Here is a 27,256-nt window from a genome sequence, read left to right as displayed (position 1 = left end):
GCAAAACAACATCGCAAAAATAAATAAATAAATAAATAAAATAAACACATATAGTTATTAAATATTAAAAGAGATTTAACACAAAGGCTGACAATTTCTACCCAGCGATTTCAAGGAGAGGAAAAACTGAGTCTAATGAAAGGGAAGTTGTTCCAAGTGAAAAGTTTGGTTTTTAGAGTAGAAATGTTGTATACTCCATTGCAGAGGTCCAGGGTCTTTCCTTCTCTGCCCCAAGTATGAGAGATATGCAGTGTAGCAAAATTTAAGTTTACTTCTTGTGGTGTACGAAGTCAAAGATGCTCACTAGGTGTGATTCAGGAAACATGTAGTCTCTAACTGAAACACAGAGTGGAAGGGTGCTAGAGGGGTTTTTCTTTTATTAATTTTAATTTAATATTCAAATAGAATGTAGTCAATAAAGATTTACGTGTTCATTTATTTTTAAGCATGAAAGGTCTGGTCTGAACTTCACACAGTGTAAGAGAAGGCAATGCATTATAGTGAGAAAGATATGGACTTAGGAACCTAATTTCTTTTTCTTTCTTTTTTTTTTTTTTTCAAGACAAGGTCTTGCTCTGTCACCCAGGCTGGAGTGCAGTGGTGCAATCATAGCTCACAGCAACCAGCATTTCCTGCACTCAAAAGATGCTCCTTCCTCAGGCTCCTGAGTAGCTAAGATTACAGATATGCACCACCATGCCCAGCTATTTGTTGTTGTTGTTGTTGTTGTTGTTAGTAGTGATGAGGTCTTGCTATGTTGACCAGGCTGGTCTCGAACTCCTGAGCTCAAGCAATCCTCCTACCTTGGCTGCCCAAATTGCTGGGATTACAGATATGAACCACCGTGCCTGGCCAAGTACCAAACTTCTTGGGTGAGTGTCCCAGCTATGAATAGAGATAAAAACAGTACCTACTTACAGGGTTGTTGTAAAGTTACATTAATACAGGCATAGAGCTTAGAACAGTGCCTGACACATATAAGCACTCCCTATATATTGCCTATTACTATTACATACAAAAGCAAAACAGAACCAGCTGACAATCTTTGAAAATACCATCTTGCCTTTCAGTTTCCTCCTAAAAGTTTAAAAGCAGAATAAAATATGTAGTAGAACAGAATTAATTCCCAAGTAATCAAAATATCCTGCCTTTCTCTGTAAATGTGGTAAAATAAACATAACAGTGGAAGCCCTTTCCTACCCACTCTCTCTTTCTCTGCATCATCCCAGGCTCCCAATAAAATGAAAAAAAGGATAGAGAAAGTATAATAGGAAGTAACAGGGGCTCAGCCCATCCCAAAATGTTTATGGAATATTTAAAAGTTAAAACATCGAAAAAGAAAAAAAAAACATGCTGACCCATTTAAAATAAATTGTTTCCAGAAGGAAGAAAATGCGGCACAGAGGAATGCACTGCAGAAACACCCTATAAGTGACAGGTTTAAGGCAGGAGCAAACGTGGTTCATGGAAGAGTCCATGGAAAGTGTCAGGCCCTGGACACCACCCAGTGTAGGAATACTTCCTGAATACTTTAAGGGCAGTGAAGCCCTGCCGAAACAGCTGGCTACTTGAAAACCAACATCCTAGCAAGAACATCCATGCTGAAATTTCCCAAAATAACACAGGGTAAAAACATTTCTTCAGTTCAGAAAAGCTTGCCAATGTTGCTGTCCTTACTGCCTTTTAGCAAGTGGCAATGATTTCCCCTGCTGTTCTCTGTCTGCCTAGATCCTTTTTCCCAATCTTCTTCTCGGGAGAGGTGACTCTTCCTCATTTATCAGATCCCAGTATTCCTTCTGAAACCTCTTACCTGTTCAGGCCAACTCCCTAGGTAGCCTCAAGGGAAAGTATTTAATGAACCCTCTTTAGCCAGGGAAGGCTTTAAAAGGTAGCACTTTAGCCAAGAGAAAGAGACTTGGAGCCTGTGATCACATCCACTTCATTTCTGGATGTATTTTGGAGACCCAAACGCTAGCATCAGCGAGGATTCTAGATACATAGGTAACTATTGTGCTTCTCCCTACTTCTACATTTATTTCCAGTTTACTCATTTTCTTTCTTTTCCACTCCCACCTACTCAAGAAATGGTTGTTTTGCTGAGTCGATTGTTTCTAGGAGGTTTCCCCACCTGCTTTCTGACTCTCAGATCAGGGTGCAGAAACATTTTCAAACAGTCCTTTGGGAAGGAGCTGGTGCTTGCCGTTTTCTCCAGATAAGTGTTAGCTTTTGTTTATTTAATGGATCTCTGGCTTAGGCCTTTTTGGTATTCCTTATGGTGGAATCCAAGCTTGGTTAGAGGGAGTGGTTTCTAAAATGTAGGGGAGGTGATAAGAGACCTGAACCTGCCAGGATTATTCTATATGTCAAAATTGGTATGTTAGGCATGTACATTTTTAAGTTTTATTGACAATCCGTTGAAATGTGGTTGTTATAGCACAATATTATGCAACCAAACATTTTTAAAAATCTTTACATAGGAAAACTTAGTTTTAAAAAAGTCCAAACAGACACACACACACATATACACACAAACACAGAAAATAATATTAAAGTTATTTAAGTCTAATTGGATAGCTTTTTGCTCCAACGTTCATTTGAACTTGGAAACAACGAACAAATGTGCCAAGTCAAAGGAATGATTTTTCCTCTTTCTCTCTGTCTCTCTTTCTCTCTTTCTTTTTTAAACTAGTCATCCTGGTTTTAAAACATGAGATACAAGTCATCAATTTCACTGTGACTTAGCAATTTATTTACACAGTTTTACTGCTTTGGACATAACATAGCTGAGTTTCGAGCTTGACAAAATATTGTTATCCACATAATTCATTTTCTGCTGCTTCAACAAGGTGTTTGGATTTGTGGGAACTCCCATTTGAGGTTGAAATTGAATTGAAAATTCATGTGAAAGCTACACAGATGAGGCAAATCTGACTTCAGGGAAGCGTCCATTAAATTTACTCGCTAGTCTCCAGCATGAAAACCTGCTCCTAAAGCCTTGAAAATAGCTCCTATTATCATATCGATTGGAGTCAGCAAATATAACTCAAACTTAAGGTGAGTGTAAGTTTACTCTTGGATATGTGTAACAAATTTCTAATGCACATTTAATATATTGGTCACATCGGGTTTAATGTAAGTTACTAATGTTTAACACAATGATTTATTGGTTCTTCAAGGGCAATCTTCATTTATGTTATTGATTAAACTGAAATTAACAATTCCCTATTAATTCATAATTCACCTTTTAGTGGTAGTCATAAAATAAAGGTTGCATCAGTCATTAATTAATTTAGAAGCAGACCCCACATAAGAAAGTAACAGTTGTTTTCTCATGGGATACCAAGTAACTTCACAGCCAAAAAAAAAAAAAAAAAAAAAAAAGTTTGAATAGAAAAAAATTGCTCTTCTTCCCTTGAATGTTATTCTTTTATTTAGAGAAATGAGAGGCAATTTTCTAGACTCTGGGGGAAAATACTTTCACAATCTGTGAAAGCCAAACATTGAGTTTGTTAGAAGATTTTTATATTTTATATAGTATTCCAACCTCACAAATAGAAATACAGATGTTTTTCAGAAGATGCATTAAATGAAGAGTCCCCAAAAAGGAATTTTTAGGACTCCATTGAGAAGTCTTTCTGTAGATTGTAGCTCTAAATTCAGAATGATACCTTCTTACATCTTTAGGAAAGATGTGAGGGAAACTGGAGAGGAATTTTTCTCCGCGTGTCCTGCTAAAAGAGCACTGTTGACCAAAGGCTGTAAAATTTATTGTGCTTTGGGGCAAATACTGTTTATTTAAATCAATTAATGCATCCAAGAGTCTCATATACAAGTCCACAGAACAAAGATTAACATCATGAAGAAAAGGTGTTAAATTTGGTTAGCAGAAATGATGAAGATGAATGAGACACAGCCTATGGTAAGAACACGTACCCGAGCGCATGCATTCCCAATGGGAGGATTTTACCTCCAATGTTTGCTTAGGAAGATGATAATAAAAACATGGCTGTGAAACAGGGATCTAGCCTAAAGAAAGTCATTAAATTACATGACGCAGTAGAGCATAGTATTTGAAAACACGGATTCCTGAAGTTTCACCTGGATTTGAATCTGAGTTATTGCTTCCTATGAAATCTTGAGCAAGTCTTTAATCTGTGCTTCAGTTGTCTCATTCTAGAAACAAAGATAAGAAGAGTATCTACCATGTAGCATTGTTAGGTTATATAAAGTACTTAAAACATAGTAAATTTAAGAGTTTTTATTGCTATGTCTATTTTTATTATTATCACATGAATATGAGTTGTCAAAACAGGAAATCTGGGCTCCAATTCCCATTTTGGTATTTATGAGCTTTGACCTTGGGCAAGTTACTTAAACTTGGCAAAATCTTCATGTGTATAAGCTGGAAAAAGTGGAGAAATCCACCTTTTCAGGCTTGTTTTGAGTATAAAGTGGCATAATATATATAAAGTGTGAGATCCTTAGTTACCACTCAATGAATAATTCCTCTCCCATATGATATAGGCAAAAAGTAAAAAGAAAAAAGAAATGAAAGTCTGTGAAGCTTTCTCTTTCATATGATAATAAACAATTCAGTGACCTCTACATGTCAACTGCAAATGTGAATTACTCATATTAAATATGAGTGCAGAAAACGAAAATGGGCCAGACACAGTGGCTCATGCCTGTAGTCCCAGAACATTTGGAGGCTGAGGTGGGAAAATCACTTGATCCCAGGAGTTGGAGACCAGCCTGGGCAACATGGCAAAACCCTGTATCTACAAAAAAAATTTTTTTTTAATTAGCCAGGGGTGCACCCAGCTATTTGGAAGGCTGAGGTGGGAGGATTTATTGAGCCTGGGGAGCAGGGGTTGCATTGAGCCAAGATGGTGCCATGGTGCTGCAGCGTGGGGGCCAAAAAAAGAGGCCCGGCGCAGTAACTCACGCCTATAATCCCAGCACTTTGGGAGGCTGAGGCAGGTGGATCACAAGGTCAGGAGTTCTAAACCAGCCAGGCCAGCATGGTGAAACCCCATCTCTACTAAAAATACAAAAAATTCGCCGGGCATGGTGGCTCACACCCGTAGTCCCAGCTACTCAGGAGGCTGAGGCAGGAGAATTGCTTGAATCTGGCAGGTGGAGGTTGCAGTGAGCCGAGAGCATGCTATTGTACTCTAACCTGAGTGACAGAGCAAGACTCCGTCTCAAAAAAAAAAAAAAAAAAAAAAAAAAAAAAAAAAGGTTAATAGAGAAAGGTAATTATTGCAGTGTTTGTTTAAAAAAAAAAAAAAAAAAAGTTAGTGAAGTATCCCTATTTTGCAGTCACAAGTTGAAGGTCTTTGATATGGTTTGGCTGTGTCCAAAATTCCCATGTATCATTAGAGGAACCTGGTGAGAGGTAATTGAATCATGGGGGTGAGTATTTCCCCTGCTTTCTTGTGATAGTGTATAAGTTTCCTGAGATTTGATAGTTATAAAAACTGGAGTTTCCCTGCACATGCTGTCTTTGCCTGCTTCCATCCATGTAACATGTGACTTGCTCCTGTTTGCCTTTCACCTTCCACCAAGATTGTGAGGCCTCCCCAGCCATATGGAACTGTAAGTCTAATAAACCTCTTTCTTTTGTAAATTGCCCAGTCTTGGATATGTCTTTATCAGCCGCATGAAAATGAACTAATACAGTCTTCAAATAGGATCAATTATTTTGAGAGTGCTTATGGACAGATGACTTTCCTATGTGGCTAATTTAATCATTCCCCTCCTCTCCCTTTTTTTTTGGCAGTTTTAGTTTATTCTTTTCAGTATTTTGAAGTTGTATGTTGAAGGAAATGGTCCATTTGTCACTTTTTGTAATCAGTAGTTAGTAACAACACCATCACACATATTCACGAGATTTAATCTCAAATGTATTCATCAAGTACCAAAATCTCAGTTCAGACTGGCTCTAGTCCAAAAAAAAAAAATGGTTAATGGGAGTACAATAGTTTCAGACATGGTTGCATCCATGAGATCAAGTCATTTCCAGATTCTGCCTCTCTTTCTTGGCTCCAAAGATGAAGACTGATGATATAAGGTCCTGAGGAGCCTATCAGGCATTTTTATGCATTATAAGGAAAGAAATCTCAGAAATTCCATGGGGGAAGCTTCTCTTCCTATATAGTTCTAGCAAAAGCTTCCCAGCTCCAAGACAAAAAAACGTCTTGTATGCATTTCTGAACCCATCAGTGTAGTCAGGGGACCAGAATTACACTGTATTGTACATTGAAGGTATCTAGTTTGAAGACTGGTTCTGGAAAAGTTTCTGAGCATGACTTCCTTCCCAGATGGCTGCCTTTGAAATGAAGTTTGGGAACTTTGCACAATAATTGAATGTATTTAGAGTTAATAAAAGGGGGAGTCGAATATGTTGCTTTTGAGGAGAAATGTAACAGTTTCAATGGTATGCTTAGAAACCTTTTTGAAACTTAGTTTTTATCATTGTTATACTTTATTGTGGGGAGAGCAAATGGTGTTTAAACGTGAAAGCAACAGAGCACAAAATAAATGAAACCCTGTTAAGGTCAGTAGACCAGAAAAAGAAAGCAGAATTTCCTTGAATGCTAATCTACAAAAGGCTGTTTTCTTCTAAGTACAAATTGCATCCATTAAAAAACCATGTAGTAGTTGCCTTCTTTCATCTCTAGAAGCTTTTGATGGGCAGAAATGGAGACATGTGTTCCTCTCTTGTCAATCCCATGATCTTCATTGGTTCTCCCAGCCACCTCATTTATTGGACACACAGACTACAACAATTTGTTTTTGCTTCCTGTCTCCAATTTGTCCTTTAATATTCTATTAGAATTCAAAGTGACATTCTTTCTTCTGGATTGAACGAAAGAATGGAAAGATCACTGGACTCAGAGTCACCTCTGGGGTCTTGAGCAAGTCTCTGATTACACTTGTTCTTTTTATTTGAAAACATTCTTAACGCAAGACACACAACTGTGGGTAAATTGTTTTACCCAGAGTTCATGAGTGCTCTATTCCCCAAGAAGCCCCCACATGATCTCCCAGGAACTACTAGGATGACCCAGTGATCCAACAACTAGAAGTTAAAAACCAGAGCCATGCTCCAGCACTGCAGCTGGAGGCTCCTCTGCCTGCTTGGTGCTGGTGTTCTAATGGTTGTTAAACATTCTCACCATCACCTGGCTCCAACCCATTAATTCCATGTGAGAACACTGGCCTTGTACTGTTGGATCTTCTGATGTGGAAGAAATATTAGAAATCTCAATTTATACATCAAAATTACAAAAATACTTTGAAGTTGGAAATGAATTAAAGGTATTAAAATATTTAAAATCAAAGAAAGAGACGAGATTTGAAGAAAGAGGACAGTTTTGGTGGTAGAGGATGATGAGTTAGGCAAAGAAAAATGTTCCAGGCTGAAAGAACAAAACAAACACAAGCAGGAAGAACTCTATGTTTATGTTGAGTTTAAGAGATTTTAAACTGGCAACTCCCAAGCCTGGCCTGGGTAATTTATTCTTTGTTTGACCAGCTTACAGTTTGCCCTACACAGTATTTTTAAAAGAATAATATACTTTAATAATACACTTTAGTTCATGGATACTCTGTAATTTTTAAAATTATTCATCTTTGTTGGACATTTAGATTGCTTCCAAATTTTTGCTATTTTAAACAACCTTGAAAAATATCTTCTATGTAAATTATTTTTGCACATCTATAAATTTTGGACAGAAGGGCACAATAGAAATCCTAGAAATGAAATGTGTAGATGAAAAGGGCATGGACATGGTAATGGTTGGGATGCATATTACCAATTTGCCCTCTACAAACTTTGTACTAATTTACACTTCTATGAGTCTTGTGACTGCCTACTTTTTGTAAATCTTTGGCACCAGGTTGATAATTATATTTTAATAAGCACAAAAATTATGAAATATTAATATCAATTTATTTTATTATTATCAAGATGAAAACTTTTTTTCGGATGAATTATAGATTTGAACCAGTCTAAGAAATTCAGAGTTTTTATTTCTATTCTCCCTAGGCCACTCATAGAGAGGTTTATTTATTGGATTTTTATCAATAAAGGAAATTCACATCTAGGTTCTTAGACTTATTCTTCCACTTCTCATCCCTGGACAAGATTTTCCCATGGTCCTAGCTTCCTTCTCCCAACAATGAATGCAGCTGTGAATGAAATCCTATCAATGGTTTACTGCACAATTGGGCCTGGCCAAGGCTCCTACTCAAGGGGAGTGAGATGTAGACTCAGATCTTAGAACATCATGCAAACAGAACAGATTTTATGCCATTTCTACAAGGTTCTGTCTGGGTTCAGATCTTAGACCTTTTGTAGGCATCCCTCTTCATATCCCTCTCCATAAAAGCATGGCTTACTCCTAATTGGTCCAGCCCTTATCAGAATTTTCCCTTAGGAGCTGGAGCATATCTCTCAGTGCCTTATCTTCCTGAACCAACCTGGGGAGTATATAGAATATGGAACTAATGACTAGTGGCCCAACTAATGGAAAATACAAATTTAGAAAATCTAAACTTTTTCTGTTCGAGTTGTGCCAACCTTTTTTCCTGTAGCAGATACTGGGTATATAATGATGAGTAGGATCTGAAATGATAACCATCTGAATGGTGCTTAAAATGTAAGCTTAGGCCAGGTGCACTTTGGGAGGCAGGTGGATCGCTTGAGCTCAGGAGTTCAAGACTAGCCTGGACAACATGGTGAAACCCTGTCACTGCAAAAAAAAAAAAAAATACAAAATATTAGTTAGGCGTGGTGATGTGCATCTCTAGTCCCAGCTACTCAGGAGGCTGAGGTGGGAGGATGGCTTGATCCTGGGAGGCAGAGATTGCAGTGAGCCGAGATCATGCCACAGCAATCCAGCCTGGGTGACAGAGCAAGACACTTTCTCCAAAAAAAAAAAAGAAAGAAAAAAGTAAGCCTGGTATTACAGCACTTATGTAAGATTCATAATTGAGTTTAAACAACAACAAAAATGTGATATTTTATTTCAGTGTGGTAGGTGTTTTTCTTTTTTCTAAGAGGTAATAATCATGAAAATCTGTGAAAAATTCTTTAGCAGTGCTAACAATTTGCTCTTCTTTTTTCCTTCTAATCTCCCAAAGCAAAAGAGTTGTACAGAGAACTTTAAATTTCATTAAAATATAAATCATTTATTATTCAACAAATATCTATTGAAATCCTTGTCTGTATCAGATGCTGTTTTAGGTGCTGGAGATATAGCAATGAAAACAATCAGTAATAAAGTGAGAGAGAAAGAATGAATGAATCCAAGTAGGTAGTGCTATAGCGAAAAATAAAGCAGAGGAAGGGAATGCTAAGGGATAAGGAGGTTGTTATTTTACATAGGTACATGGGATGATCAGTGAAGACTTCTCTGATGGGTGACATCAGAGGCAAGAACCAGAGATTCGGGAGAGAGCTGTGATGGGGAGAGGACATTCTAGGCAGAAGGAGCAGGGAGACAGAAGCTCTGCTGAAGGATCATGCAGGCATGAAGGAGGCAATTAGAAAAACACAACTGATGTCCTCAGACCAGGGTAGGGGAGTGACTGCTGAAAAGTGGTCAGATTCCACATGTGTTTTAAAGGTAGAAGCGATGGGATTTGTGGGTAGATTCAATATGTAGTGTGGACAAAACAGGAGGAGTAAGGATGGCCTCAGACTGGGGGCCAAAGCAACTGAACCTGTCAACTTGTCATTTACTAAGATGGAGACACTACATAAAAGTAGCTGGTTTGTGCATGAGTTTCCTTGTATATAAAAAATAGGAGAATTGCAATTAGTACCATGAAACTTGGGAAGAATATATTCCCATCTCCCATTCATTTGGGGCAGGTGCTCACAGAAAGGAATAGCCGGCAAAATTGCACACATTTCCATGTTGTTGTCTTCGTGTTTAGTATCATGGTAAATATGTGAATGAGGCAACTTCTACTAAGTGACGGAGCTGGAATGAGAAAAAATATATAACACAATATATACTTGATATATGGGATGTACAACACAGTTTCTATATGTTTCATTTCTTGTTTGATTACATTTTTTACTTGGAACTTTTTTCTTTTTTCATTGGTGGTAGTATAGAACTAAACCACTTGAAAATGTTTAACTTTATCCAAGTCCTATGCTCCTGGAAAATAGCAGCAGTCAAGAAATCCCACCATCTTTTTATTTTAGGGGAAATGACTTACTGCAAAAAATCACATATGACCTTTCATATTACTTTTATAAGATCTGCAGATGCTCCCTCACCTTGTTTAGTTAGGTCAAAGTCAAACACAGACTCTGCAAATCCTCATTCATTATCTCATCAATGATTAGCTGAAATGTTCGGCCTCCATTGGACAATCTGGACAAAATACCTGTTAGCTTGACTTGACCAAACTGTAATCAGGCTTCTCACTCCCATAGGCCCTGGGACATTGACTCATCCTGAGCCACCATTAGAATGCAGAACAGCACCTTCTTAACAGTCCCTGTGAAGAATGGGTTGACTTCAGGGAAAAAGATTCTCTGACCAACCTTGCAAAGATGACACCTGCTCACTCCCTTTCCCACACTCAGTTCTTTCTAATCTTGTTTACTCTCTCCGACAAAGCAAAAACCTTCTTTTGCCTGATCTTTGAGACATCCGCCAATCTTTGGATCAGAGTGATCTCTCAAATGCAGTGACCCCTCTTCTTATTTCCTCATATTTCAGTAGCTTTTTTGAATTAAATCTCTCCTTCCCCAAGTCTAGATTTGATTTCCACTTGACTGCCTTGATTAAATAGTAGTTTATTATTGTATGTGTATACAGTGACTCATTTCTATTCAACAGGTATTTGTTAGGCCTGCATACTTAATGAGTTTCTGGGGGTACAGCAATGAACAGAAAATGGACAAAACCCCTTCATTATGTGAGCTTACATCCTAGTTAGTAGAGATAGATAAATGAATGAAATACTTCATAGGTCTGATGGTGCTTTCTGCTATGGAGAAAATTAAATCTAGCAAGAGAGAGAGCTGGGTTGGGTTGGGTTGAAAGGGCTACATTTTAAAATAAAGTAGTCTGGGATACATTTAGATTATTTCCACATTTTAGAGCTGAAAGAAAGGGGTGACTGTGAGTCTCTAATCCTGAAGTCTATAAATGATAATAATGGAAGCTTCTGAACACAAATGATACTCAAAGTCAAGTAAGGAGGTCCCCTAGCCATTTGGAGACATTGGTAGGTATTTGATTGCTTTGCTTCAATGAAAAATCATGGGTTAAGGAGTAAGATTTCCAGATTGGAGTCCTTGAGGATACAGGGTTGTTCTCCAACATGTATATCCAGGAGAAGTTCCCATCCCAAATACCTTAGGTCAGTGTTGCACTAGCAATAAAAGCAGGTGCTAGAGGGATCATCCCTAGTTAGTTTGGTTATTTTCTTTTGGACTTTTTCACTCCAAAAGAACGCCATATCCTTGTCAATTACTAACAATTCCGAAATGAGGATTAGTTGATGATTTGGGGAGTTATGCATTCTAGGTGGTGTGTTTTTAAAGCGCTAATGATTTGAAGTGAAGTATTTTGTACTGTTTTGACAGTGTTTTTAGCATTGTAACTTACTTAAGTAAAACATTTCCCTTTCAAATGCTTTCTGTTATACATCTGTCAGACTCTAAGACAGTTAAAATGCTTTTTAAAAAAAAATGACACTGTGACTCAGTACACGTTTCCTGAAAGCAAAATGGCTAAGAATTTGGAAGACTCAGAGGCCACATTTATGAATTAATTGAGCTTTCTTATAATTATCTTTTGGCATTTCTTAACAGACATCCTTATGTAATCAGAAAATATAAATCAACTGAAGATACAGTCATGTTTCGCTTTACAACAGGGCTATATTCTGAGAAATGCACTGATAGGATGATGCCTTTGTTGTGTGAACATCATAGAGTGACAGAAACCTGTATAATATGGGCCACTACACACCTCGGCTATACGGTACAACCTATTGCTCCTAGGCAGCAAACCTGTACTGCAGGTGACTGTCCCGGATACCGCAGGCAATTGTGACACAATGGTATGTGTGTAACTTATATCTAAACATAGAAACGGTACGCTAAAAATATGGTACCATGATCTTATGGAAACACTTTCATAGATGCAGTCTGTCCTTAACTGAAGCTTGTTTATGCCATGCTTGATGTATATGGGATAGATTATTTCCAAGGTTCCCCAGACTAAGATACTAAATACCAAGGCAACATTAACTATTTGGTATTTCTTTTATAAAGCTCAAGAAAATAGCCCAGGTGAAGCCCAGGTATTTTTTTTCCCATTACATCTGGCTGAATATATTCCATCAGTGTCTAATCAGTTTATCACAACAGGATTTAAAATAACACCAGAGAGCTTTCCAATGGGTAGTGCTCAGAACAAAATAGATAAGTGGAAAGCCTATATCAAATCTGATAGGTTGATCCTCTTTGGTACAAATATTCAGAAATATAGTTACTTCAATTCCCTAGGCACTTTAAAGGTAGTTAGCTGGTATTTAAACTCAGTTGGGTTATATATCCCGGATCACTCAAGAAGCAGTCATATAAGATCATCACTGCTATCGCATCTCATCCCAACAATGATAGTAAATTATGAAAATTGCTGAAACTGCTCCATGTTGTCTAAGCTCTCCATGAATGAAGGTTATATGTTATGATGCCTATCACTAAGCTAGAACAATATAGGAGAACACCTTACTTTTAGGCTATTTTGAATTAATATATATAATAATTGAGCTTATCCTGCCATATTAAGTTATTAATAATTGGAGGGAGAGGAAAACACCTTTTTGTTTTTAAATAAGTATGAATGTATTTATTTATTTGATTTTCTGTTTTGTTTTCCGCAAAATCAGACTCAGGCAAATATCAGGATCTTCTTATTTCCTATTCTAGTCTTCCTCCATTTAAAGGACATATAAGCAAATGTAGAAACATATATCAATTATCAAATTTTTCATCTTAACCCACTCACCATCATCTGAGTCTCGGTAGTGACTCATGGCTGATATTGGCAGGTTGATTGCTCAGCCAATGAGCAGATTTTAATTGGTCTATTTGAACCAGCCTTCAAAATACTAAAAATATTTTTTAAATACAACTAATTATGTCTGTTATTAGCGCAGCCAATGGGATTATCTTCTGGGCAATTGACCAATTGAACAGTTATCACCCTGGATAACAATTTAAGCTTCCAATGGTCAAATATTGACTTTGTGGCCACAGCCTCAGTTGCAGTGTGACTCAAAATTAAAAATGAACTGAACCATTCATTGATTGATAGTTTGCATAGATGTCTGAGCCATTCGCATGACTTCCCAAGGTGGGGGATTTAATAGATGGTGGTATTACTCTATTCAGTGATGATAGAAACTAATATAGCTTCACAGCTGTAATTCGTGACACAGGAGAGGAGCACAGTTGGCTGCATCTGAAGTAAACCACATTTCTATGGGTATTTTTCAAAGGAACAGATTGTACCAAAAGCAGACAAAACATTGATGCCTGAATTCCACTGATTTTTTGCTAATAGTAGCAATATTCAGTGGTTTTTAGTTGGAATGGCTGTGTTTGCATTGCTGATGCAACCAGTTTGCCATTGGAAAATCTGCTGGAGCAAATTACATTCCTAACAGCACAAACATCATTTATTTGCTCATTCATTCAACAATAGTTATTGAGGACTCGTTCTATGTGAAGACTGTGTTAAGTTACTAGAGATAATGTTATAAATAAGATTCTGTCCTAAAGGAACTTTCTCCCTAGTGGGACATATGAACAAATGAACATTTACAATTGATTTGAGTAATTGTTGTGTCTCATGTAAGGTCAAGATTGGAGCTAATTATAGGTTCACCTGGTCCATCTTGGTTAAGCATGGCTTCTCAGAAGAAGTGTCTTCTAAGCAGAGACAGGGAGAATAAGTAGGAGTTAGTTTGATAGGGTTGCAGAAGTTGGGAAGGGTTTGCTTTCTACCCAGAAAGATCACCATGTTCAATGTTCCTGAACTAAAAGGGAGCAAGGGTTGATCTCAGAGGGTAGCAGGGCTCACATGACAAGGAGCCTTGTCAGACAGGAAAGGCACTTGGAGCCTTATCTGAAGTTCAGTGAAGGGCTGTCCAAGGTTTGTAGGCAGAATATAGGAATAAGTACCAACATCTAAGGGTAGAAGAGAAATCCATTAGAAAAGCTAAAAAGAAAAAGAAACAAAAGACCTTCAACTTTTATTTCTAATGATACCTGTTTAATCTACTAGAACAGTAAAATACAGATGGCTGAGGCAGAGAGCTTATAGTATGGGTATTCTATATTTTCCTAAACTGTTAAAAAAACTTATTGTGATTAATTATAGCACCATTTGAATGCAGTGATGCCCCATATTTCATGGACAGTTCTATCGCTCTTTGATGAACTCAAAAAGAAAACTAAATCACAACTTCATGCATATAATTTCTCAAAATTTAAATTTTAAAATATGTAAGTAAAATTGCAATTGAACAATCCTTCTCTGTTCTGCTGTGGAAATGAACTTTGTTTTTTTCTTTAAAAATTTAATCTAAATATAGAGAGTGAATAATTATAGTAAAGCTGACCTTACTGTATACATCTGTTTCTTTCCATAATTGCTTTAATTATGGGATGAACTCCCTGGGAAACAAAAATAAGTTTATTGCAACAGATTATATTATTACATTTTATGAAGTTTTGAACTTTTATTAAATTATTATTATTGTTAGTTTGCTCATGCTTAAACACTCAGACCTTTGGATACCAAGGATCTATCACAGCAAATTTAAGATATTCGAGAGCCAGGTTTTACTCAACTTCAGGAATTTCCCAAGACATTGGCCTTATGTTTATTGTTCAAAATGAGGCCCATTAAAAGCTGTGTTTGCCTCGTCCTATCTCAGAGAAGACCATGTCAAATTTTAAAAGAACCTATCCATTAATCAAAAATGTCAGACAGGGCTGCTAGATTTAGCCAAAATATTTGAAAAGAAACAGAAAGAAAAGAAAGAAAAGGAAAATAAAATGTATGGAATGATCCAATGATCTTTGGTACATGTATATCCTAAAAAATTATTTGTTGTTTACTTGAAATTTAACTGTGAATCCTGTAAATGTTTTTGCATCTGGGAACCCTACAAAAAGGGGATCTAGCAACATTTTCGGTGGAGATAGTAGCATTTTGTTATCTTATCTACCCACTTCCCTCACATGTGCTACAAAGTTTCCCTGTCCACAAAATTTTCAGATCTTTTTCCATCCCTATAGCATCCAGTCCTTTCTAGGTCTCCTCTCCCCTACTTCTCCATCCATTCCTGTATCCTATAAATCGGCGTAGCTTCTTTACAAAATAATGGGATGGAATATCTGCTTGTTAGGAAGTGGAAGGAAGAGAGAAGACAGTTGCGCCAATCGAGAAACTCTCTGTGGAGGGGGTAAAAACACTCTAAACATTCCCAAATTAATTTGGGTTCCGTTACGTATATGGAAATTCTACTATCTCATCAGAGTGACTAAATCTTTCAGTTCTGAAGTACTGACCACAGTTTTTGCCTATATATCAGAGAAATTTTAAAAGTAAGTTTTGCCAAAGTTAGAAATTAGCTCTATGATTATTGGTGAACTAAATTAGCTCTTTGGACTTATATTGTTTTCTAGTCAGTTTTACACCTTATCGCATTGTTTTTATTTTCCTTCACTATCGCTACATTATTCTAAAACTTAGTGTAGCTCATTTCTTTAGAAATCAAAGCCAAGCCTTGAATTTATAGTTAATCATGTTTCTAATTGTCAAATAAATAAATTTCTAATTGTCAAATTCACCTGCATGCTAAAATACGAGAAGAATGTGATTGCTCAGTCAGTAATATTCAGAATTGGAAATTATAGATAAGATTCATTAAAACATTGAAACAAGGAAAAGAACTATTAAAATGTCATTTCTTTTTGTGTATTTTTGAGAAAAATCCAAGAATTCTTTTTTCTAAGTCTTTGTGAACTAAAAAGGGCTTTGACAGCCGATTGTGTTTGTATTTCATGGAAAATTTCAGGTTTATTGTTAGAGAATTGTAATGCTGTTAGCAACAATGGCAAAGCCAAATGTTTACAATATAATTACCATTCTCCTAGAAAATGTGTGGTTTAGGAGAAAGAAAATTAGACGAAGAACCTCTCAAAAGCTTGCATGTGGCTAGGACCTTTGTCCACATGGGGAGATAATAGTAGCATTTCATACTAATCATTATAATTGAATAGTGACTTAAGGATCTTTGGCTCCTCATAATTACATTGAAGGTGGTTTTTAATTTTGGGGGGAACATTTGGGAAGAGGTAATTTAATCAGTATACAAAATATCAAAGTGTGGAAGTCACTGTTCTGAGATTGAGAACATTTGCCTTGAAATATACATTGATTTTTGTATAGGTTCTTCCTTCAAATGTTTCCAGTTGTTCTTTCTGTCTGTTTCAATAACCAATAACACCAAGGAAGAGATTCTTCTAATATTCTTGGCTCATTGTGATATCATGGTCAACCAGCTTCAACCTCTCTTCCTTCTATCATTTATTCTACAAGATTAATGATTCTAAATGATTACTTTCATTATATGTAATAATGACCTTTCAGCCGGGCATGTTGGCTAATGCCTGTAATCCCAGCACTTTGGGAGGCTGAGAAGGGTGGATTACCTGAGGTCAGGAGTTTGAGACCAGCCAGGCCAACATGGTGAAACCCTGTCTCTACTAAAAATACAAAAACTACCCAGGTGAGGTGGCACACACCTGTAATCTCAGCTACTTGGGAGACTGAGGCAGGAGAATTGCTTGAGCCCAGGAGACAGAGGTTGCAGTGAGCTGAGATTTTGCTACTGCACTCCTGCCTGGCCGACAGAGTGAGACTCTTGTCTCAAGAATAAATAAATAAATAAAATAATGACCTTTCACTTACTCTATTTGCTTACGTTTTCAAATGTGCACCATTCATTCCCTGTGCTGATGGGAAGCTTGTTTCAGGAGTAGCCATCCATCAACAACAATCTGTGGTTATAGATGATAAATGGATATCCATCTATAATGAAAGCCATGAGTGATATAAAAGAGCTCTGGGCAAGGAACTAGAATACTGGTGCTTGCTTTTCTCTGTGTACAAACTTGAGCAACTCACTGCCTTTGAGCCTCAGTTTCCTTATCTGTGAGGAAGAGAAAATAATGACTATGTTGTTGAGTGATTGTGAAAAGCAACAATTGGGAAGAGTTCTAGTGTATCAACAAATGTTTCAGTCTTCATATTTTATCCAATGAATTGTAAACCCTTTTGAAAAATGTTCCATGGCTCTTCATCATTGCCTGGGCCCGTCAAGTTGAGATTTCTGATTCTGACATTTTAAATGCCTGATTATCTGGTGCAATCATACCTATGCACCTTGTATATTGTTGTTAGTGATTATCAAGCACAAATTATATGTTAGGCACTGTGAGGAAATCTTTGTACCCATTTTCACTTTGGAACGTTACAACCATCCTATAAAAAAGAAGTATTAGGCCAGTGAGGTAGCTCACGCCTGTAATCTCAACACTTTGGGAAGCCAAGGCGGGAGGATTACTTGAGGCCAGGAGTTTAAAACCAGCCTGAGCAACATAGAAAGCCCCTATCTCTATAAAAACATTTTAAAAAATTAGCCAGGCATGGTGACACATGCCTGTAGTCCCAGCTACTCTGGAGGCTGAGGTGAGAGGATGAATTAAGCCCAGGAGTTCAAGGATGCAGTGAGCTACGATTGTGCCACTGTACTCCAGCCTGAGCAACACAGCAAGAGCCTGTCTCTACATTTATTTTTTTTGAAAAAGGGCTATTAGTACTGTTTTTATTCCTTCTTATGGATAAGGAAATGAGCCTTCGAAAAGTTGTATAGCTTGTCCAAAGTTAAATAGTTGGTGAAGAGGAAATATCCGTATTTGAAGCCAGGCAGTTCAATTCTATAATCTGACAGTTTAGCCACTGAGCTATACTTATCAAAGCAACTTCTTTTTGAACTTGGTTAATTGTTGTCCCTGAACATACATATTTTTGTACATTTTGTGGCATCTACTTATACCTCAAAGTCTATTCTTTTTCCTTTCTCTCTGCACAATTCTATTATGATGACTATGCATTGCTTTTCCCTGCTAGATGGGTACACCAAATCCTAAACTCTCTCAGCCCTCACTGAGCACCTTTGTATTGTACTAGCGAGAACCACACTGGATTATGTTATCTTATAGTTTCTCTGATGCATTTGTATGTTTAGAAACTGCCAAACCGGACCTACCTCAGGAAAGAGTACCATCTCTTTTACCTCTTTTGCACCTCTTAATTTATGTACAAAAACTAATGGACAATAGAAGGTGAAAAATGCATAAAAAGAATAATTGCTAATTTTTGTAATAATCTTTTGAGATTTGCAAGTGTTCTGGAAGCTGTCCTACCAGTGTTTCAGAACTGATTTCTATTTCTGAAATAAGACCAAGTGACGGCAAAGTCTCTTTCTCTTCTAATCCACTATACTACTCCTGGCTGTTTGTCCTGCCCAATTTCCTCCAGTGGTAATGTCTTGCAAATCTATAGTATCCTATCACAACAAGGTTATTTCCACTGATGCAGCCAACATACAGAATATTTCCTTTACTATGGGATTTGTGGTGAAGAGCCTAAAATTAAGGCCCATTGTTGTATGTGCCTGGAGAAAACCAGGAGGAATTCAAGTGGCCTAGCCACAAACTCTCCTCCCTACTCTCCTCCTGTGGATAAAGCCCCCTAACCAAAAGGCCCTCCTTATCATGGGGACCATGCACAATTTCTGCTTATTCCTAAGTGGAATGTTTCAGCTTCCTGCAAGACAGCAAACATATTCAAATAACGCAACCACATCCTCCGATGGGAACTAAGGGTCATCACCCCATTGTCTTGGTGGTACAAAGTGTGACTCCAACAGCTGCTGGGTGTTCACTCCGTTCCAGGGTGCACATGCTCCCATGTGATTCTGCATGCACGGTGTCCTCCTCTCCCTGGCTGTGAGTATGTGTGACTAGTAAACTGCTGTCAATCTCATTAGTCCAGTGTTGGGCAATTCCCATATCCCTCTTACTAATGGGGTGCAGAGGAGGTGACTAAAATAGGATTTTTCGTGTGAGCTTTTATAGACACAGCGTTTCCCTCCCATGCCCATCCTCTTTTTAACTCCTGGCAAATACTAACTTGTTTTCCCTCTATCTATTTTTTTCACATCAAGTTTGTTATATACATAAAATGATACAATGTATTAACATTGGGGATTGGCTTTTTTCACTCAACATAATTCTCTGGAAATTCAGCCTGGTTGCTTTATGTATCAATACTTCATTCCTAGAATTTCACTGCATATACACTATTATTTGTTTACCCATTCTCTGCTGAAGGACATCTGGATTGTTTCCAGTTCTTAACTATTATGAATAAAGCTGCTATAAACATTCACATACAGGAATTTTAGTACACATAAGTTTTCATTTCTCTAGGATAAATCCCCAAGGGTGCAATTGCTGGGTCATATGGGACTTGCATGTTTAGTTTCTTAACAGACTGCCAAACTGTTTTCCACAGTGCCTGGACCATTTTACATGCCTATCAGCAATTTATCAGTGATTCAGTTCCTCCTAATCCTCGGAAGTCTTTGTTGTTCTCACTATTATTTTAACCGTTCTGATAGCTGTGTAATTATATCTTATTGTGGTTTTAATTTGAATTTCTATAATGGCCAATGATGTTGAATATCTTTTCATGTGCTACTCAGAATCTATATATCCTTTTTGGTGAAATGTCTGTGTCTTTTGCCCGTGTGCAAATTGGGATTGCATGTTCTTTTGACATTGGGTTTTGACAGTTTTTAAGCATATTCTAAATACCAGTCCTTGGTTGGATATGTGGTTTGCAAATATTGTCTTCCATTCTGTAGGTCAGGTGATAATTTGAACCACTTATTTAAATCTCTAGAGTCTGTTACTAGGAATCTTCTGTGATTACTAGGGCTGACAAGGGGTACCTTCAATTAAACAGTCGTCCAGCAGGGTTAAAATGAAATATGCTACCCATCATATCAATGTGCTAGAGTGGAACAAACCCAAGTTTCAAAGTTGAAGATCATGGGCTGGGCACGGTGGCCCATGCATGTAATCCCAGGTACTCCAGTGGCTGAGGCACAAGAATCACTTGAACTCTGGAAGTGGAGGTTGCAGTGAGCTGAGATCGTGCCACTGCACTCCAGCCTGGATGATAGAGCAAGACTCTATCTTTAAAAAACCAAAGAAAGTTGAAGATCATGGTTCTAGTCCTGGCTTGGTCACTAAGTGTTATAGGATCTCTCTAGGCCTCGGTTTCTTCATTTGTAAGGAAGGATCAGGCATATTATCTAAACTACTATCTTGTTCTACCATTCTGTGATTCTCAGTTTAGAAGTTAAGCTGAATAGAATGAAGCTAATTGTCCTATTATGGCAAAAATACTAACATGTAGGTTTGAAAACAACTGAGAACAGAATACCTTTCCTTCTTTATTAGTGAGAATATGCTAAAATATCACAGTGCAGCATGACCTTTAGAATTATCTTGCCTTTGCCTTTCCTGGTGGTGCCCAACAAATGCATCTCAGAGTTTGCTATTTTATTGTATAGAACCTTGTAGCAGTTTAGGTGATAGATTTGGAGTCTAACAATGCCCTACCACTAAACTGGTATGCGTGCAATTGGAAAATTACTTAGCCACTATAATCCTCAGTTGCCTTTTTTTTTTTTTTAATTTTGTGATAATCATGGCACTTAGCACAAAATATTTCTGTGAGAATAAAATGAGATGATCCATGTGAGTGCTCAGCACTCATTCATTTCCCACTAGCACGCAGTAAGTGTTCAATAAAAATTATTAGCAGCTGTTGGGGCTGCTGCTGTTATTATACTAAGTGGTATGGTTTGGCTCTGTGTCTCCACCCAAATCTCATCTTGAATTGTACTCCCATAATTCCCATGGATTGTGGGAAGGACCCGGTGCAAGATAATTTGAATCATGAGGGCGGTTTCCACCCTACTGTTCTCGTGATAGTGAATAAGTCTCATGAGATCTGATGGTTTTATCAGGGGTTTCCGGTTTTGCATTTCTCTCATTTTTCTTTTGCTACTGCCATGCAAGAAGTGCCTTTACCTCCCACCATGATTCTGAGGCCTCCCCAGCCATATGGAACTGTAAGTCCAGTTAAACCTCTTTTTCTTCCCAGTCTTGGGTATGTCTTTATTAGCGGTGTGAAAACGGACTAGTACACTGAGTTACCCCAAACACTAAGGTGCAGCCCCTAGGAAGCAGATAGAGGGCTCTTAGGAAGGGGAGGGCTTTCTTTTGTTTCCTGACTTTTCTAAAGCAGGATGTGGTTCTCAGCTGATGAAACCAGCATTAACCATTGTACACGTTATTATTACATTTGCCACTCACAAAAATGGCAAAAGAGGAATATCAGATACAGGCACAAAAGATACAGATCTTTTGCAATTAATGTTCTTCTCACCTTGCCTTTTTCAAACCCCAGTGAGCTACTCTAAAATCTCTCCCTTCTTTCATTCCAAGGTCCCCAAACCTTTCCTCGCAGTCTCCTTTGCAGTCTCTCCTCTCTGGTCTCTGGATAAGAGCTTTGTCAGTTAGGCCAATTTATCCTTGCTAATTCTGTTCTCATTTTCGTTTCCTTATGTCCTGGACTCTGCCCGTTCACAAGTGCTCAGGAGCTAAGTGGGCAAGAATAATTCCTTCTTGGAAGCAGTGGTTAATATTTCAAATACATATAACTTAATATCTTTTCTTTATATCACTGCTACATAAAATATTAGCCATAAGCAGAGGGACAGCTTCTAAAAACCCTGACACTATGACACAAACAGCTTTCAAACTATTCCTCCTTAAAAAAATCTCAAATTGTAACATTCACTACCTGCCTGAATGAACAGAACCATTGGCAAGAATTGGCATATTGATGCTTTGTTAAGATTCTCTTTCATTTCCTACTCGATTTCTTACATTTCCAGGCTGATTACTTTCCATTCCAGAAATGCAGTTATTTTTTCTCTACATGGCTGCTTGTTTCTTTTTACACCTGTACAATATCTGCTTCTTATAGCTAAGGGGTTATATCATTAATTTAAAGACAACAGCACTAAGTCCTGTGGATTTTTCAAAGCAGAAGTTTTATTTCTCAGAAAGTTAAATTCTTCATTCTTTTAATGGAATTAGTGAGTCAGAATCATATTATTCATTTTTCTTCTTTCCAGAACTATGATGACACAGGTAATTTCATTAAGCTAAGAAGCTCAATTCATGTCACCTGTTCTGTTATAAATGTATCAGTACAACTGGGAAAATAATTTTATTGAAAATATTAAATTTGGTGCAGGTTGCTTTTAGATGTCATTTTTGTCTGTCATGTAGGACCTTGTCATCCATTGATTTGCCCTGGAATTGGAATGTTTATGAATCAAAAAATGCATATAGGGTGGCTACTGAACATGTCTTTAATGAAGAATGCAAATAAGCATGTAGTCCTTGCCAGCAAGGAGCTTACTATCTATTTGGAAATGCAAGGAATATACACAATGATGTTGAATTAGAATAACAGGAGTTGGTAAAATCTAAGACAACAAAAAAGAAAATCCACCATGCTGTGTACAAACAAGAGCCAAATATTGGATGGAGACTAACAGTTATTGAAGAGAAAGAGAGATGCTGAAGGCTTATTAAGAATAAGAGTTATCCCTTTAAATTTTTTGTATAAAACTGCATCTTCTTTATTTTGCATACTTCAATTTCAGAACAAAATAAACAAAAAACCCATAATATGCAACATCCAATGCTGTTGTGAAATTAGGGAGGGAATGGGAGTGCAGGCCCTTGTTTCCTGCCTTAGACACAAGGACAGGAGAGAATAAACACAAGACATCAGCAGAGGGAGCCAGGTAAGACAGGACCACTCAAGGCTGCAGTGGGAGCCATGGGGACACTATTCAGAGGGCACAGGTTTCCAAGTATAAACTCCTAGTCTGCCTCCCTGCAAGACACATCCTCGTCGCCTTTGAGTGAGGAAGGAGGATTGTATCAGGAACAGCAGCACTGGCTTCCTGTGCTGCCACTTTATCTTCATCAATAGCTAGACCTAGGTTGTTCATGGTAGGTGCTATTGGAGTAGGTCTGGGAATCCTCAGGGGAGAAGTCAGAAGAGAGCCCCACAGTTTCAAACAGCAGTACCACCAGGTCTTTGACAGCTTTGTCGTCCTTGTCTGCCTCAGCCTTCTGCTGCAGTGTCTCCACAGTAGGTTGGTCAAGGTTGATCTCCAGGTGCTTTTTGGCCATCATGTAGCCCGTCATAGAGTTGTCTCAAAGTGTCTGAGCTTTCACAATCTACTTCACATTTGCTGTTCAGCTGTAGGTGCCAGTCACAGTGCAGCAGGATGAAGAAACAGACTATTGGAGATTGTCACTTTCTCAATCTTCTTATTCAAGATTTCTTTCAGGAGCTTGCAGAGGTTCTCAAACTTTGCCTTGCTCTCCTCCATTTTCTTCTTCTCCTCCATTTTCTTCTTCTCCATCCTCAGGTAGCCTAAGACCCTACCAGGTAACAGACCAGCCTCTTTCCACCAAACTTATTGAGCTGCCGCATGCAGTGCTCAGCAGTGAGCTTGATCATATATACTGTCTCAAATCCCTGCTTCCTCACTCACTCCACAAAAGCAAAGTTGGCCACCTGCTCTTTGCTCTTGCCAGTGATGTCATAGATGGACTTCCCGTCTCCATGTGAGAGACATGCTCTAACAGAGATATCATCTCATCTCCAGACTGGGTGGTGTGATAGTGCAGCAGCTCAGACAGGCATCACCAGTTAATAGAGTCCTCATGGATTCCAACCTTTAGATTTTTAGAGACTTCTTCATAGAATTTCTTATAACATTCCTTATCTTCTGCCAGCTCAGAAAAGAGCTCATGGCACTACCCTACAATGTTTTTGTGTGGACTTTTGGGATTCTGCTCTGCTGGAACACTTCTCGGGAGATGTTTAGGGGCAGATCTTCAAAGTCAACCACACCACAGATAAAGCTGAGATACTCTGGTGTCAGCTCATCATAGCACATGCCGGACATAGAGGCTGATGTTTTTCTTTTCTCTGTTGTTCTCAAAGAGGTCAAGGAAAGCCCTACTCTTTTCTCAGAGAGGTCAAAGAGAGCCTGATGAGGGATGAATAACAGTGCCCTGAATTCCAACTGACCTTCTACAGAGATGTGCTTGACTGGCAAACAGTCTTCCCAGTCACTGGCAAGGCTCTCATAGAATTCTCCATACTCTTCCTGGGTGATGTCATCAGGCTTTCTGATCCAAATGGGCTTGTTCTTATTTAGTTCTTCCAGATCAATGCATTTTTGTTGTTGTTGTTGTTGTTGTTGATCTTCTTGGTTTTCTTTTTCTTATCCTTGTTATCCTCCTCACCTGAACCCACATCTTCACTCTTGGGCTTTTTCTCATCATCTTTATCATCCTCTTCTTTCTCACCTTTTTTTTTTTTTTTTCTGCCTTATCATCACTGACTTCCTTCATTCGTCCCTTCTCCAAACAAAGGGTGATGGGATAGCCTGTAAACTACGAGTGTTTCTTTGACCTGCCTGTCTTACAAATACTCTGGTCTTCTTTAAAGTGGAGGATCACTTTGGTGCCTCTGCCAATGGGATCAACATGGTCAGCACATACAGTTAAGAGACCCCTAGTATAGACTCCCAGGCGTAGTATTCATCATCATTGTGCTTTATGATCACAACCACTTATTCTACCTCCAGGTAGCCAGCATAAAAGCCAACACCAAATTGCCCAGGCCTGGAAATGTCTGCACCAGCCTGAGAAGCCTCCATAAATGCTTTAACACAAGATTTGGCAATAGTTCCCAAATTGTTTATGAGATCGACCTTGGTCATGCCATTGCCTGTGTCTACCAAATTAGGATGTGTTCCTGAGGGTTGGTGATGACGTCAATTTTCGGCTCTTTACCACTGGCTAACTTGGAAGGTCCTGTGAGGTTCTCAAAGCAAGTCTTGTCCAAGGCATCAGAAGCATTAGAGATCAACTCCCATATGAAAATCTCTTTGTAGTAGCAGGTATTGATGATGAGAGACATGAGTTGGGCAATTTCTGCCTGAAAGACAAAAGTCTCCATCTCCTCCTCTACATGGTGCATCTCCTCATGCATCTTGAAAGGAAAAGACTAACAAGTGCTAGTGAACAAGGTGGGCTGGGACTGTTCAACATGCACATGACCGCAAAGCTGCATGGGAGTGACTCAAGAGCAAAAGTTGCCTTTTAATGAGTGGCTATTACCTGCCAGGCATTCTGGTAGGCATTTTATACTTGATATGTTTCAATTTAGAAAAAAACAAATGCATGGTTGTTTTTAGATCTACTTTTCACAAGAGGACAATGCTGAGACTTTTAAAATAAATGTTAGTAAATGGTCCAGGTGAAATTTGAACCCAGACATATTTGGCTGCAAAGCCTGGGTTCTGTTTGCAACCTATACTTTATAAAAACATGCCAGGCAATGGGTAGGAGGATTTGATCTGATTATTGAGAAAGTAGTAAAAGATAAAGTGAGAAAGAGGCAGAGAGTTAAGGAAGGAGGAAGAAGAAATGAGAACATTTTAGGCTACAAAAATAGCATGAGAATGGGGGCAAAAATATATATAAAAAGTGTTTGACGAATAATGCGTATATGGATTTGCTTCGATCAAATGTAGGGGATGCTTACAAATGTGCCTAATGGCATAGTCTCTGGATTTTTACAGTTGGGTTTAAATTCAAGCTCATCCATTTATACCTGACCTCTCCTAGGCAGATTACAACTTCACATAGAATAGTTGTGATGATTTAAAGAGCTAGCACAATTTAGGTGCTGGTAATACAGATGTTTTCAGTATGTGAAAATTCATCAAGTGGTACAATTATGTGTGCTTCTTGGTATGTATATGTCAGAAAAAGATTTTTTTTTTGTAAAAGGAGCTAATGCATGTGTAAGCATTCACTGAATGTTAATTTATTATTCTTAATGTATTCAGGACAGTGAGATATTAGAATAAGATCTTAGCAGAATGTTGGAGCATTGTAAAGGGCCTCTTACCTGAAGAGGGTCAAAGAAGGATTGGAAAGATGGAGATATATTCACAGTGTTGTTTAGGAAGCTTCTCTTTGTCTCAGTGTATAGAATGAATTGGAATTACAGAAGGATATAGAACAGTGAGACCAATGAAAAGATTTTGTTACACAGAAGTCCAGTAATATGGTCCTGAGGCAAGTGATGGTGAAAAAGAGAGATTCCACGAAGGAAAAATCAATAAGATTGGATAGTGGGATGTAATAGGGAAAGAAAGTAAAGATTCAAAAATAACTTCTGTAGTCTTTACAGTAAGAATGATTGGAAGAAAAACCTGAGCGGGGGAGCAATGGCAAGAAGGTTGATTTTAGATAAATCCAGTTCCAAGTGTCAACATCTGGTTGGCAGCTGGATGTGTCAATCAACAATAGAGAGCACTCTCCAAGAACTAGTAATTACAGAATTAGTAACTACATAAAGTGTGGATAGTTTGTTGTGATTATTACACAAAGGAAGATCCAAAAATCTGGTAGTACAAACCGAAAAATTTTCAATATGATTATGTGTGTATTTCATAGTTTGTCTCTTTGATCCTATAATTAAACCATACTTATCTCTGTCTCTAAACAAATAATTCAGAAAAAAGCATCTGAACCTATAGAAATCTATAAAATCCCCAAGTTTGGTGACATTTTAGTTACAGAGAGTAGACTTTTTTGTAACCATAATAGGTAGAGTTTAAATTAAATGATTGTCACATGTTGGTAAAGTGCAAGTACCTTTTTTGAAGACCCCATATATTCTCTCTTTCAAAGAGTGTTTATTATTTCTTGAACTTAGCTTTAAGAGATTTAGAAAGAGAGGATTAATTATTTTCTATTTGTGAGCATAAATGTTATTGAGGACTTTCTTTTATATTTACCAAAAAGGGAACCCAATCATAATATATTGAAAACTTACACCCACCACACAGCAAATGCTGGATGAAAACCTCACCCACTGCT

The 27,256-nt window shown here is 37.9% G+C and overlaps 1 pseudogene; it reads right to left on the bottom strand.

Annotated features, from left to right (window-relative positions):
• Positions 1–23,161: 23,161 nt before the first annotated feature.
• Positions 23,162–25,355, bottom strand: LOC107128964 (heat shock protein HSP 90-beta-like; annotated as a pseudogene).
• Positions 25,356–27,256: the final 1,901 nt, after the last annotated feature.

The sequence above is a fragment of the Macaca fascicularis genome, chromosome 2 (assembly GCF_037993035.2).
Source record: "Macaca fascicularis isolate 582-1 chromosome 2, T2T-MFA8v1.1".
NCBI lineage: Eukaryota > Metazoa > Chordata > Mammalia > Primates > Cercopithecidae > Macaca > Macaca fascicularis.
Note: the sequence above shows the minus strand (reverse complement) of the source record. Positions and strands in the feature narration are given on the sequence as shown.